This window comes from Camelus bactrianus, chromosome 27 (genome assembly GCF_048773025.1).
Source record: "Camelus bactrianus isolate YW-2024 breed Bactrian camel chromosome 27, ASM4877302v1, whole genome shotgun sequence".
NCBI classification, from domain to species: domain Eukaryota; kingdom Metazoa; phylum Chordata; class Mammalia; order Artiodactyla; family Camelidae; genus Camelus; species Camelus bactrianus.
In genome coordinates, this window is record NC_133565.1 from 35,806,794 (window position 1) to 35,822,342 (window position 15,549).

Here is a 15,549-nt window from a genome sequence, read left to right on the forward strand (position 1 = left end):
TTTTTAAGGCAATTCATTCTACCCCTTTGCTTTCTTTTCTGCTGAGCTCAGTGGCAGTGTATCCGTGGGGGCGTGTGTGCGATCCTAGTTAGCTACTGGGAACTGGGGGTAGAATCGGGGCCACGATTCTAGTATCTTCCTACCTGAGTGTTTCTCAGTTCCGGCTGCCCATTGGAAACAGATGCCAGTACGTGGGCCTCATCCCAGATCAACTGAATCTGAATCTCTGGGGTGGGACCCAGGGAACTGGTTTAGTTCAAAGGTCCCCTGGAGGTTCTAAAGTGCAGGCAAGGCTCCGAGCTCCGCCCTCCCTCGGCCCATGATTCTCAGACTGGAGCGTGTGAGACTCACCTAGTGAGCTGGTTAAATGCAGGTTCCTGGGCCTTAGCTTGTCCCTGAGACTCTAATTTAATAAGCCTTTGGGGTGAGGCCAGTGCTGAGAAAAGCTCACCTGTCTTTCTTCCCACCTAGTGTCACAAAGCACATGATGTGTCAAAATATGAACACGAATGAAGAATAAAGCAATTAGTACAAACGGCATCAAAACCAGAGGGGGAAAAATTGCAGCAGAAACCTGGGAGAAGGATGACTGTAACCGAACACGAAACTGGACTTGGCTTTTCCCACAACCAGGACCTCTGTCCCTGTGGCCGGGGAGACGTCACTCTCACTGTCGAGCTCTGCCAGCCTCCTCACCTGTCCGGCGGGGCGGCACCACGTGACACACAGGGCGTGGAGCTCCCCTACTGCCACTGAGTGGAATTTCTGGGGGACCTGGAATTTTCTAAAAGAGCCCGGGGTAGGTGCGGGAGCCCAGGCTCCTGGGTGTGTTGCCATCTTCCCACACAAGCCATCACACCTGCCAAGCCAGGGGCTACACTTCTGGTGGAACCCTCCACGCTGCTTCTTGCCAAGGCTTGACAATCCATTTCACATGGGAGGTTAAAGGACACTTCCGTCCCACGCAGACATTTCCCGTAAACCAGGAGACGGGGATGGGAAATGTCAGCTGAGGCCCCTGGGCGTCTAAACGGGGGAGATAGCTGGGGCGGCAGGAGTGGCAGCAGCCTCCCCCCTGCCCCGGCTTCCCTGCCCGCCCGCCGCCCGCCGCCCGCCGCCCCGTTGGAGGATGAATTTTCATGTGACGTCTGTGTCTCCACTCGGAGGGACTGGATAGGAGCGGCTGCAATATTTCACCAGCTCTTCTGTTTGTCAGCTCCACTAATCATCAGCCCCCATCACTGGAGCGATATTTTATGAATTAATAAAAATGATCACGGGCAGTCCAGGGGGGCCCGGGGAAGAAGTGCGTGCGGTAGAATTTTAATGAGCCCCGTGGGGAATTTCAACCTTTTCTCGCTTTTTATTTTAGTTTTTTATCTTCCCTTCTCCCTTCCACACCCCCTCCCTGAATTTTTTTCTTGCCATCCTCTCCCGCTCTCCGCCCCCTTTTAGCAAAATCGTCTCTCGGGCTGCTTTAAATCACTGTCGTGCAAATGAGGTGTTTTCCCTCAGACTGTCCTGTGGCCGCAGCCGTGCGTCCCAGGCAGCAAGCGCCCCGCACACCTGCGCTCTGTCCTAATTGAGCGGATGATCTGCCGATTTGTCGTGCTTACCACCACCACCCCCCGCCCCCTCCCTCATGGCCAGCCTGGCTTGCCGGGGACAATGGGCAGATGTAAAGCTGTGTGTGTGCGCATGTGTGCGTGTGTTATGACAGATCTTGTACTCATTACTGAATAATTCATTGTCGCGTTAATGTCTTCAGATACCATCTCTCACTCTCCCCACGTCCCCTCGCTCTCTCGTCTGGCTCGCTTGGGAAAACTTGATTATGCCTGCCGCTCTGACGACAGAATATACAGATAAAAGATAATTGCTTGGCTTGACTCCTCCATTGATATGAAAATAAGATTTAAATTATTCACTCCGGTTTAAAGGTTAGTTGAAGGTTATTACAGGGGATGAAGGGGGGAAAAATCACTCTTCATAACGTTCGGGGTGGAGATAAGACAGGTTTGAAAGGGCCTAATTTGCACCGTAGGCAGAAGCGCCTTGTTGTGAATAAACTGAGACTCCCTCCAGAGATTTTAATCTGGGAGAAGTCAATTATTTATAAGCAAATTATGGCCGGCTTTTCATATACATAAAACGCTCTGTGTCATAAATAGGGACGAGGTGGTGTCTGTTTTCTCAGCGCTTGGTTTTTCTCAATCCCCAAGCCCCGGCCTCGCTGCGATGGGAATTTAATGAGGGGCCCGATTAGGCAGGTGGGCTGCCTTGGTGGGGGCTCCTTTTAATACATGATAATGGCGATAATACAACACTAATTTGGCTCTGGCAGGGAGGGGGGCTCTGCCTCTGTGTCCCGAGGGGAGGCTGGCGGGGCAGGGGCCGCGCCTCACCCACCCTGTGGGCTGCTACAGCTCTGCGGAGCAGGGCATCTCAGGAATGCTGCTTCCCGCGAGGATCAATAATTAAAGGCCTTCCGTGCTCCTGGAAGTCGGGCGCCATTTCAGGCAGTATCCAGGGGCCTCCTGCCCAGCAGTGCTCCCGGCGATCACGGGCGGCCGCTTCTATCAGAATGAAGAGCTGGGAAGAGAGAGCTCTTATCACTGGAGGGGGCGGGTAGCCCCCCCCCCCATCTTGCACCCGGCCCCAGAATGCGCTCGGAGCGTCCCTGGGGAGAGACTTGCCTCTGGGCCTCCCGCTCTGGGAGAGTCCTCTACCGACCTCTCCATACCTGCGGGTCGGGCACCGTCCGCCCCGACCCTGCAGCCTCGGGGCCTGGGTCAGAAACCAGGTGGCCGCAGAGGGCTCAGCGGCTGGGTCCCCACCGAGGGTCCCGGCCTGGAAGCTCGGGGCTTGGCTTCCCACAGTGACGGGGGTGGAGGCACCGAGGCCGCAGCTGGGGAGGCGCCCGGCCAGGGGAGGTTGCCCTCTGACTGGCTGCCGGGAACTTTCGGTCAGCCGCCGCCTGTCCGGAAGCTCCCACAGCCCAGGCTCCCAGGCCTCAGTAGTTCTCCGAGAGGGCCCGTCTAGAAGGGTGCCTGCCTCAGCACGGCCCTGCCTGGCCAGGTTTCAGCGAAGGCCAGGGCAGCTTGGGTTTGCCGAGCTGCCGGCCTGGCCCTGGAGAGGGCGGCCCTGGCTGGTCAGGGGCAGAGTGAGGAGGAAAGGGCGGCTGGCAGAAGCTTGTGGGGAACCGGACGCTGCAGCTGGCCCAGGGCCACTTCCCAGCAGCTTAGATTCAGGAGGCCTGTGGATGACACTTGTCTTGCCCTGCTCAGCCTGGAGCCACCGGTCCTGCCACAGCTCTGCAGGCAAGACCAATGGTCTTTGTGTGCATGTGTGCGTGTGTGTATGTATATGTGTGTGTGTGTATATTCTAAAGCAAAATGCACACACTTTGGAGTACATTTTGTGCAGCTTCCTCACTGGGCCCAGAGACGTCAAATGACTTGCCCAAAGTCACACAGCAAACAAATGGCAGCGCTTAGACCCAAACCCAGCTCTCCTGCTATCCAGCTAATGCTTTTTAGGTTTTTCTTTTTTCTTTTTCCTGTGTAATATGTGAGATCAAGAAAAAAAAGTGAATATTGTTTCTTATCTTATAATCCAGCCCCCCCACAGAGGTGGGTTGAGGACAGGGTTTAGTTCTTCATCTGACAGGGGTCTCCTGGGCTCCTTTGAGCTCTAAATTCTGTGAATACATATTTAGTAGAATATTCCCCAAGGAATGTTCTCAGGGGCAGAGACCCTACCATTAAAAAAAACAAGGAACATTAGCTGTGTGTTTACGCTGAAAAGGGCACACTCCAGGCCCCGCCAGGGTACAGATGACAGGATTCTCAAGGATCTCGTTAGTCTGCTGAACAAAATGTTCAAACAGCAAGATTTGGTCCTCAAGTAGGTGGGGTCCACATGAAGCTGGGGGGTTAGAGTTCTCAGTCAGAGGGACCAGCAGGAGACGGAGCTGGTAGGTCTAGCTTCTGGGAGGATGTGCGGGAAGGTGATGGAAGGTGGTGGGGAGGGGCGGTGCAGTGAGGAGAGAGGAGCGAGGGGAGGTGATGGGGGTGCTAAGGAAGGAGGAGCAGCCTGGGTGAGAGCAGGCGTGTGCTGGGGGAGCAGGGAGGTGAGGCCATGTTGAGGGATTTATGGAGAGCTTCGTGCTCCGCGGAGTCCCTGCTGGTCATGGAGCAGAAGGATGATGTGTTGAAAGCTGTGTCTTAGGGAAGACTCGCTGGAATGAAGAGGTCTGGGGCGGGAGGTCTGAGAGGAGGACACGGATGTAGTCCAGGCACGGACTGGGTGGTGCGATGGGTGCAGTATTTCAAAGATGAGACACAGGATTTGCAGAAGGAAAGTAAAGTAGAAGGAAGTGCCACCTTGAGTACAGAAAGAAAAGTGGTGGCTGGGTAGGAGCAGGGGGTTTGGGTGGGGAACACGAGGCGCTTACTCCGGACACGTGGAAAAGTTCTATGTGTAGTCAACAACAGGGGACCAGAAGTGAGCTGGGCCAGGCAGGTCCTCTTGTCCCCACATGCAGGTCTGGGAGGGGATGTGACCCGATGAGAGCCGGTCCCAGGGCTCCAGTGCTTCTTCCACTGGACCCACTGCCCCCTCAGGGCACCTCTACTCGAGGGAGGTGAAAGGACACGGTCTGCTCCTGTGGGCTGGCCCTGGTCCCCCTTCCTGCCAGGGGGCAGGAAGGCTGGAGCCATCTGCTCCAGCGAGGTCTGAAGGGTCATCCGAGTTTCATTTAAGGGGAGCTGGTTGCAGGATTTTAATTATTTCGAACCTCTGGGTTCTGGGAGGCCCCTGGAGAGGTCTGGGACGGAGGCCACTGCACCAGCACGAGCGAGTGATTGTCCAAGCAGGACTGCCAGGTTAATGAGTCTGAGGTCGCTGTAGGAGACGGGTATCCATCCAACTGGTGGATGTTAAAACCGTTCTAATAATTTTTGCAAGCTGACTCCCTAATGTGATCGGGGGATGCGCCTGGGTTTAAGTTCTCATTACCCATTTCCACCCACAGGTAACAGGTCCAGCTCATTCGCTACGGGCAATTTCCTGCCCCATTATCTGTGAAAATCAGAGGGCAGCTTGGCCGTCAGGAGAGCAGAGGAGCCCATTTCCCCCTTTTCCTAAAATCGCAGGAAAGTAACCCTTCCTGGAAGACCCTGGGCTTCTGTGGGTCCGAGTACCCGGCGGGGTGTACTGTGCCAACGCCAGATGTTACGCGGCGCCCGCCCGATCTGGACAAGCGTGCTCACTCAGGCTCCCCCGTGGAGCCGGGCCCGGGATCAGACCCTCAGGCTGCGACAGGCATTTCCCCTTCCTCCTCTCACAGCCCTTCCCATCTGAGCAGAGTGTGGTCTGCCCTTCAGGTGCTTTCTCATCCATCACCTCCCGGGTCTTTGAATGGCGTCACCGTCCCCTGGGCCTTGCACACAGAAAGGTTCCTGATGCTGTGATGGGCTGGTTTCTGACCACACGTTGCCTCCTGGTACTGCCTCTCTGTGCACTTTTCTTCCCCTGAAACCAGGTTAAAGAGGGCGGGGACCACATCTGCGTTAGTTATCTGTTGCTCTGTCTGTAACAAACGTAGCTGGCAGCTGAAAGCAACGATAAACATGCATGATCTCACCCAGCTTCTGTGGGTCAGCAGTCCTGGAATGCTGTGGTTGACCCTGTGGTTTCCAAGATGGCTCTCGTACATGGCTGGCGCGTTGATGCTGGCCTTGGCCTGAGGCCTCAGTTCCCTGCAACGTGGGCCACTCCGCAGGGTTGCTTGCGTGTCCTCACAACATGGGGGCTGGCTTCCTCCACAGTGAGTGATCCGAGAGGGCAAGGCCAAAGCAGCAAGGTCGTGTGCGGCCTCAGGAGTCACCCCTGTCTGTCCTGAGAGCTCAGTGGGTCACAGCGTGGGGGCGCCCGCAGGCACCGGGGAGCATCTCCATGACTGGTGACAGCAACAGCTGCTAATTCCATGTCCCTCCTGGGGCCTCACTCTCTGCGGGGACTCAGTAAAGCCAGCAGATATGAGTGCGCACCTTCCTGGCTTATTTAATCTCTACACCAGCCCCCGCTGCCCGCCAGCCTCTCCAGGCAGGTTTTAATTCCCAGAGGAAGAAGCAGGCTCAGGAAAGAGTTTGTTCAAGATCCAAGGGAACCGAAACTCCTAGGCTAGGACTGGAAGTGCTCAGGCCTCTCAGAAGTTCATGTCTCTTCTGCTCTAGTAAGCTGCTTACCTTGAGTTAAAAGTTGTCTCTTCCCTGATAAGGATTCTGGGATGTAACAGAGTGGGTGGTATTATGCCCATTTTAGAGACGAGGAAACTGAGGCCCCAAGAACTCTGTAATGTTACAGCAGCTAGGGGCAGGGCTGGCAATAAAATTCAGCACTCTAGGCTTCAATTCGAATGCTCTACCCACCAAAAAAGCTGCCTCTCGGGGAAGTGTTTGGAGGCCTGAGTGCCAGAGTCCTCTCTGCTACACGTGGGGGCGGGGAGGCGGGGTCACGGGCTTAGGCTGGGTGTGAGCTCTGGGCTGGAGAGGGCTCCGACAGAGGAGGGGAGGTGGGTCCTCCCCGCAGCATGGAGGGTGGGTGGAGAGACAGGACAGGAATGGGGGGAGGCTTCATGCTGTGTGGGATGGCTGCGTTCTGGGAGCGATGGGAGCACACGGACCCACCTGCCCTTGGGCATACACTCACGTGCCGCCTCATGTGCACACACACGTATCAACACATGCGCGTAGGTGTCGGTCCCCGGCTTCCTTCATGCCCTCGTGGACAGAGGCGCACACCATGCACGTGTTATCACCCCGCAGGCTCACCTCCAGGGAGCTCTTAGTCTCACAGGAGCCTCTGGATGCCCCCGGGGAAGCCCACTCTCGACTGCTGGGAGGGAGGAAGGCTGGGGTCCTCCCTCCCACCCCCCTCCACTCAGATCCCCGCGACGCCGCCCCGCGCCTTTCTCTCTCCCTCGCCCTCTGAGCTTCCATTTCTCTTAGTCACCGCAGGCCTCTTGGGTTTGCTGGGCAGGGCGGCAGGGACAGAGGCAGGAGCAGGGGGGCGGGCGGGCGGGGCAGGGGCGCTCTCGGCCCCGGCTCTGCCCGCACAGGCCGGCCCCCGCGCTGCCCAGCGGTGTCCCGGTCGGACACAGCGTCGCTTGACGGTTGCTATTGATTATGGCAAGATTGTGTGTGGCTGAGAGCTCCTCGGAGCCAACTGGCATATTAAGCAATCATTTCTATAGCAGATGACGCGCTCCCCGGGCATCGGTTTGTCCTAATGGGCTCGGTGTTACTCATGTGCTAATTGATTGGGCACGGAGGGAAGGGAAGCGAAATCCACTTGTGAGGCGATTTTATGGCAGAGCTCGTAACAGAGGTAATTTGCTGAAAATGTTCAGTCCCGCTTCGGTTATGTAAGATCATCTGTGTTCCTGTGTTTTACGTCCTCCGCGCGGGGCTGGGGGAGCGGGCCGGCTGGCTGAGCGTGGGAGGCGGCCCCCAGGCCCGGGCGCTGCCAACGTGGGGCCGCCCCGGGGGAGTGCTGACAATTAGCACCCGATGCCCAGCCTTCTTGCCTCGGGGGCGGCTTTCAAAATATCTCAGCTTCTCCTGTTAAAGAAACGGCTCTGTCTTAGGGCAAAATAGTTATTTTCGGACCAGCCGTCTAGTGTTACAGAGCCCTGGCGCAGAAAGGGGGAGATTGAAGAGCGGATTATTATCGTCATTTTAGAGAAAGAATATTTCGCCTGGAAGAGGGAGGGATGGGGAGACGTGAAGGCCCCCCTTCTCCTTTCCTTCTGTCTCCTTCCTCCCCCCACCAAAGCAGCCTACCATTCCACTGGCCTCCGGAGGAGCCTTTCACTAGCCTCGTGTCGGTCAACCTCCTGGAGGGGCAGAGCCAGCCCTCCAGTCCTGCCTCCAAGGATGCCCGGGTGGCCACGACTGTTCTCCAGATGTGCACCGCTGGGGCGCCCTGCAGGCCGCGGCTGCCCGCCCCACCCGGCCAGGTGCTGTACTCAAGTGGTGTTTGGGGTCCTCCGAGCAGGGAGTTCTTCTGAACCTGGGGTGCTTCCTCACAGCTCTGAACTGCGCTTCCAGAAGGGAGGCTGGGCGGCCCGGGGCCACCCTCAGGGCCTCCCCATCCTGGAGTGTGTATAGGATGGCGAGGGGGAGGCCGCGTGCTGGTCTCACTGGGAGGGAAGGGGGGGACGGTGACCCCTGCCTGAGCCCACAGCTGTGCTCCTCTCTTCTGATGACAATTCAGCGTCCCTCTGGTGACTCACAAGCTCCAAGCGGAGCAGCCAGGCTGCGTGATCCAAGGAGGAAACCAAGAGAGTGCGTCCCTTGGTCTCTTTTGCGTCTAGGTGTTTGCATCCTGACATCCCCAGCTGGCCCCAGGCCACTCAGGAGCTCTCGCAGCGTCCCTGGGTCTGGGACTCCACCAAACTCCCGAGGGTGGTGCTCGAGACCTCCTGGGCAGGTGGCCACCCAGCTTCTGCCCGACTCCTCCTAGGCCTGGCAGTTTTGCGGCCGCCCCTGGGCAGCCCTTTTCATTTTGGATGGTTCTGCTGCCCAGGAAGTCCTTGGACAGAGCCTGGGGCTTCTGAGCCTCGTCCACCTCTTCCCCTTCAGTGGGATAAAAGCCTGCAGCTTGGTCCTGTCCCCGCCTCATCTCAGAGATGAGAAGCAGGGGTCCCGAGAGGGGAGGGAGCTTGCCCAGCCCGGGGCAGCACCAGAACTCAGCTCTCCCGAGCTCTTCCTTCTCTGGCCCAGCTCCTCAGCACACACCTCTGTTCTCTGGGCCAACCCTGATCCCAGAAACAGCCCCACCGTCACATCAGCCTCCAGCAACTGCGGGCCTGACAGTGTTCGCAAGACCCCACCACAGCCTCTGCTCCAGAGACCGCTCCCGGCTGGGGCTGTGCTGAGTGCGGCCCCCGGACATGTCCTTTGGCCTCTCTGAGCTCCAGTCTCCTTTCCTAAACGGGGTGATAAACAGCAGTTAACACGTGCTGAGCACGTGCTACAAACCAGGAGTCGTGTTGGTACTGAGCTTGGTGACCTCTTTGTTTCAATGCCCGCGATGACTCTGTGTGGCGAGACAGTCGTGACCCCACTTTCCTCGTCCAGTTTCGCTCGGATCTAACCGATGTCCAGCACCGTGTGAGCTTACGGTGCGCAGCATAATGATTTAACTTGTGCACGTCATGAAACGCTGACCACGACGCGTTTAGGGAGCGTCCATCCTCTCATCCAGGCACAAAATTAAAGAAACAGAAAGACCCCTGTTTTCTTGTGACGAGAACCCTTGGGACTGACTGACAACGTCCATGCACAACGAGCCACAGTGTTAACTATGTCCGGCATGCCGCCCGTTACATCCCTCGTCCTCACTTACCTGACCGGAAGTTTGTACCTTTTGACCATCTTCACCCAATTCCCCCTCCCACCTGTGGTCCCATTTTTCAGATAGGGAAACTGAGGCACCATCATGAGCAGCAGTGCTGGGGTGAAACTCAGGCCAGAGCGGCAGCAGGCTCCCGGCCGCTGCGTCACAACCTGCCTGTCCGTGTGGTGGCGAGGCCCCGAGGCGCTCCCAGACGCTGGGGCCCTCTGTGTCGGCCTTCACGGGGGGCAGGTTCAGCGATGCCTCAGGGCGGAGATTCTTACCCCTTTGAGGGGGGCTGGGGAGGGCCCAGGGCTCTTTGGGGATCGCTTGCAAGTTACGGGGTCTTCCCAGACAAACGCAGGTAGGTACGTGTGTTAAGAATTTCGTATCTCGGGGTGAGGGTGGGGGGGTGTCCTGAAATTAGGAGGCCCGTTCCTGGGTGCATGGACGCCTGGTTAAATACCCTCACGCGACCCAGTGTCCCCCCCGAGTGGGGAGGTGGGAAGGGGGAAGGGCAGTCTGAGCCTTGAGGGGGAGGCGCAAGGACGTGGCTGGTTAAGGCTCAGACCGCCGGGGCGGGCGGGCGGGCAGGGACTATCCACGGGGGCATCACGTCGACTTGCCTGTGGCAGCGGGGCAGGCCCGGGCTGGGCCCAGCTCTCCTCGGGGCGTTTGGGCGCTGGCCCGGTGGGTCTGGTGGAGATGGCAGGGAAACAGAGCGCATCCCAGCATTTCAGGGAGACCAGAGGGGAATGCGGGGGCAGGCGGGGGAGGGCCCCGATTTTATCTGCGCCTGGATTTCCCCATGCCTAATTACCCTGAGATAATTAATAGGTCTGGAACATTTGCCTTGGAGCCAAGCGAGGTGAGTAGTGAACACGGGAACAGAGGGGTCTGATTGCTTAACTTGGAGGAGGGGAGGGTGCAGTTTTATGAGAGAGCAGAGGAGGCGCCCTCCTGGTGGGTGGTTGTGGGACCTCTGGGAAGGCCCTGTTCCCAAATAAAAAGTATGCACTTCGCCCCCTTGTCTGTCTGGAATTCCACCATTAGAGATACCTTACCTAGGTCTAGACAGATATTCAGTTATTTGAAGTATGTGACATGCAAATACCCCTGGGTGACAAATTTAGTGGGCTTCTTGGTCACCACATGAGGGAAAAAGAAGTTCCGATGGAGGAGAGGTTGGGGGAAAACAGCAGAGGCAGGGGCGCCGGCCCGGGCTGGGGGCCAGGCAGAGCCAGGGTCCGGTCGAAACCTTCCTACGTGGAGTAGCCCCCGTGAGCGCCTGAGCTCCCCGGGGAAGGGACGCACTGTGGCGCCACCTGCCACCGCTGGCCACGGGGAGGGTTAGGTGAGGGGCTTAGGCAGGGCTTGGCCGGAGCCTGGCGGGGAAGAGGCACCCTCTACATGGCGGCTCTCCTAATCTGGGGACCAGGAGGGGCCAAGGGATATCTAGGGGCACAGGAAGCCCACCTGGCTGACCTTGCAGGGGGCCAGCCCTCAGAGCACCCTCCCCGTCAGCTTGGCCGCAGTGAGGTGCCCAGGCAGGTGTGAGCCCCAAAGATCAGCTGACTCCTGCCTCTCAGGTCCTCGTGGTCAGCTTCCCCCGCCGGGAGGGAGAGAGGTCTGGGGAGAGGCCTAGCGGTGACGGGGCCGTGCAGGGAGCAGGATGGGGGAAGAGACGGAAAAGGGGTGCAGCAAAGCTAACTGGGGCAGGGGAGCAGGGCAGGGCTGCTGGGCAGGGTCTTCAGGCTCTGCAGGGTCTGCAGCGGGTTCTGGGCTGAAAGCGGAGTGAACTGAGCGGCCGGAGGAACTGAATGCACACAGTGGACGCGCGCGAGCAGGCGGGTCTCCCTTCTAACTGCGTCCCTGCCCCAGGCCAGTCAGTGCTCCGAGGGCAGCCCGGGGGCTTAGTTCTGCCTTCACTGATGTCTTCCCAATGCCTGGAGCCAGCTCTGGGGCCACGTGTTTCGTAAGTATTTCCTGAACGAACATGCCTGTGTGTGCATGTGTGTGGACGCACGCACGAGCTCACAGAGGGAGCGGGTTCCCCCAGAAAGCAGGCGACGCCCCGAACAGGCTCGGGGGCCCCAGCCATTCTCTGTTGGCAGCTGAGGCCAGCACCCAGGTACCACCCTCCACCCGCAGGAGGCTGGGTCCCCTCGTCTGGAAGCCGGTGTGGCCGGTGGCCGTCCTAGTCCTCCTCCTTCTCCAGCCTGGGCCTCTCTGCTGCGCCCCACTCTCCCCACCCTGGCTCACCTGCGTGGGGGGCTTCCCTTAGAGGCCGCAGACCTGCACTGGGCAGACGGGGCCTTTCAAATTTGCCTTTGCTGTCACTTTTTCCCAGGCCCACGGAGGGGCTCGGCCTGGAGTGGGTGCTGTCTGGGGCTCGCCTGGGGGCCCCTTCTCGGGGGGAGGAGCCCCTCACTCACACCTCCCCCGCCATCACTGCCCCGTGTGGCTTGAAGAACACCCGCATGGCCCCCGCTGCCTCTCACCGCGCCCCGCCGGCCACGCCTGCGGGGCCAAAGAGCTCAGCCCGACTTTCCTGCGTCAGCTGCGCCGTCCTCCATAGGCCCTGGCCCCGGGGGCCAGTGCGGCGGGCGTTTGCTCGGTCCCTCTGTTCGCACCCCGCTCCCCGTGCCTTCTCGGAGCTCCCAGCTTCAGGGAGCTGTTTCTCCGCCCGTCTGCCCTTCGGGGATCAGGCCTCCTGGGGGGGTGGGGTGGGGCTCTCCCCTCTGTGGGTGGAGACCCTGGAACTGCAGTCTGACTCAGAGCCTGGAAGGCCAAGGCTGGCGAGGGCAGCCGGCCACTTGACCCTGGCGCTTGGCACTCGGTCCTAAGGAGGCCAGGAGGCCAGGAGGCCAGGAGGCCAGGAGGCCTGGCCCCAGCAGGGTCTGCATCTTCATGCAGCGGTGAGCTTGGGGCACTTCCGGGGAAGCCGCCACCCTCAGCTCCCAAGCCACCCTCCTCTGCTGCCCCACCCACTTCCCGGGCCCCATGCGCCCGCGGGGCCCAGGCTTCAGAACTCGACCTCCCGCCCACCCAAACCCAGCTGCCGTTTGCCCGTCTCCCAGAGGCACGAGCTCAGGCAGGGGAGAGGTTTGTGAACAGCCGCCGGGCAGGCTGGCAGGTGCTGCTGCCCGCAGAGGTGCCCGCAATAGCGCCTCTGGGAGCCCCTGCTCCCGCTCACTCCCCTCCCTGCTTTCATCTCAGTCCGGGCTGTCACCTCTTATCTGTCATGTGTGTGGAGGGTTAGGGAGCTGAGGGCGGGAGAGGCTGACTTTCAGAGTCCCCCCCGCCCAGGCAGTGAAGATGGCAGTGAAGACGGAGGGAACAAACACACCCTCCCCAGTGGAGCAGGAGCCTGGGGACCGGCCCTGGTTCGTCCCCAACCAGCCAGGTGATGCTGAGCGTGTCTTTCCTTCCTGGCCCGAGGGCTTCGAGGTGGTGCCTGCCAGCGGAAGGAGGAAGGAGGAAGGCGAAAAGCCGCTCCTGGCTTTCCAGTCACAGCCCAGGTCTCACCCAGTCGATAAGGCTGAAGGACACCAACCTGAGTGGGGACTTGGAGCAAGCCCCCAGCCACGCTTTCCCTAAAAGGGGCAGCTGTGAGGGGTGCATTGCCTTTGTGTGAGTGACAGGCCCTGAAGGGAGGAGGATGCTGCCCCCTGAATAGCAGGGGGCAGAGGCCTAGAAAGAGCCCCTGGGGGGGGCCAGGGCAGGCACAGGAAGCCCCTCGCTGGAGTGAGCGGGGACTGGGAGGCTGGTGACCCCCCAGGGGGCCTGCCATCCCGCCTCGGCAGTGCGAGCTGTTGTTGGACCGATCACTGCCCCGGCCCCCTGGGAACCTCAGAGGGGGCTCTCTCTCACTCTCTGCCAACTGGAGCCCCCTCTCCTGCTGTGTTCTCCATCTGAACACCCCCACATCTCTGCAGGTGCAAATAGGGCCCTCCTTCACCACTTCCAGGAACTTTTCCCGATGGCTCCTCTGGCTGGAAGGCACCTTTCCCTCTCTCTCTGCATCCCTGTGGGGCTTAGCTCTGTCCTGGGGTTGTTTTGTGCGCCAGGTTAGGAATCCCCTGAGCCAGGGTCTGTGTCTCAGCCTGTGTCCCCTCTGAGCCCACAGCCTGGAACACAGCAGGCACTGGACACCTGCTTGAAAGCCCCAGTGACGGGAGGTTAGTGACAGGTCAAGCACGTAAAGAGAGGGTCCCCAGAACGGCGTCAGTTCTGGAGCTTCTTGGACCCTGCAGTTTTCCTTGGCATCTCGAAGGCTCTGGAAGTGGCCCCGGGGAGGAAAGCTGAGCTCTCACGGTGACTCGGGTGCCACCCACGGCCTGTGAGGCGGTCTGGGCGGCCACGGCAGGCGCTGTTTTACAGGCGAGGAGGCCGAGGCTCTGGCGGTGTGAGGACACCCGTCCCGGGGCAGGACTGGCCCTGGAAGGCCGGCCTTGGACTTCTCACAGCAGGGGACGGTGATGGGCAGGCCCACACCCGGACTCAGGCAGGGCGGTGCCTCTGGGGTCTTTAAAAGAGCCTCTTGTTAAGGCTTTTGTTACTGTGCTGTTAACAAGGAAAAATAAAGGCTAGAAAAGCCGTGACCCACAGTCCTCTACCCAGATAATCCATGTGACATTATTTTTTTTAAAAAGGAAAACCTTCATTTCAGAAAGGCATAAAATAAAATGTTTAAACCTCGCTATGACTCCAGTCTCTCTCCTTGGTAACCTCTGTCCACAGGCTTTTTCTAGGAAAAAAAATCAAGCAGACAGACAGCCTCGCTGTTTCTCCGTATACGTGATATATCTCACTCACTCACTCACACACACAGGGCCGTCCGATACCCTCGTGGTGAGCATCGCAATCTTCACATGTCGCTTGTGTTTCTGCACATTTGTTTATTCTCCGACGTCCACGTCCCGGCATTCAGAGCTGCCTCCTTGGATAACGGCCGCACTGAGTCCACGGGGTGACGCCCTGCTGCAGTCTGACCACTGCCGAGAGCCTGTGCCCAGCTTTTCTTTGTCAGATAACTCGGCGTGCTTGTGTGAATCTGAAGGAGAAACCATTAAAGGGAAACTCCGCTCTTTGAGTAAAGTCGTTGGTTCTGGAAAACATTGCGCAGTGTCCCTGATGAGTAATAATAATGACAGTAACCCGTACAGTGCCTACGATGTGCTAGACACAGTCTAGACCCATGCGTGTGTCGCTCATTTCATTGTCACAGCACCCTTAGGAAGTAGGTGCTGGTATTATCTGAAGCCCAGAGAGGTGGAGCGACTCGCCCGAGGCCACACAGCCACTGTGTTGGTTTCTTGAGCTGCCATAGCAGAGCACCACAAAGGGCGCCGTGGCCAACAGGAGTTACCTCCTGAAGCCTTGGAGGCCAGAGCCCCGAGATCAAGGTGTCAGCAGGTGCTTTCTCCGAGGCCTCTCCCTGGCTTGCCGACGGCCGTCCTCTCCTTGTGTTCTCACAGGCTCTTCCCCACGTGCCTGCGTCCAAATTTCCTCTTGTTGTAAGGACATGAGTCCTGTCGCATCAGGGCCCACCCTAATGAGCTCACTCTGCCTTACTTACCTTTATAAACACCCCACCTCCAAACACAGTCCCATTCTTAGGACGTTAATACGGCAATTTGGGGTGGGGGACGCATTTGGCCTGTAACAGCTAGTAAGAGGCAGAGCCAGGATTTAAACCCCATCGTACGTCCCAGAGCCGCATTCTAGACTAGTACCCCATGAAATCCGCACCACCAGGACGGGGTGCGCGGGCTGGGGCGAGTGGCCCTGGCCACGGCAGTGACCCTGAGCCCAGGCAGAGGGGCTCTCCCCGGGATACACCCTCCGCTCTCAGGGCCCCGGGGCAGCAGCCCCTCTATTCCGGCTCCAGCGATGGGAGGCTTCAGCTGAGGTGGCCGGTGAGACCAGGGGTGCAGATCAGGGAAACCTGGCACACGGAAGAAGGTGGGTAAGTGAAGAATGGGAAGCTCACTAGGTGACAGGCTTGCGTGCACGGGGCAAAGCACAGGTTAAAGGCTGCCATCAGGAGGGGCAAGCAAGGCGTCAGGGGCCTTGGGGCCACGCGATGTGCCTCGTCTCGATTTGCTTTTAACCGTTCTAGTGGGATGCGATTCATATATGGTA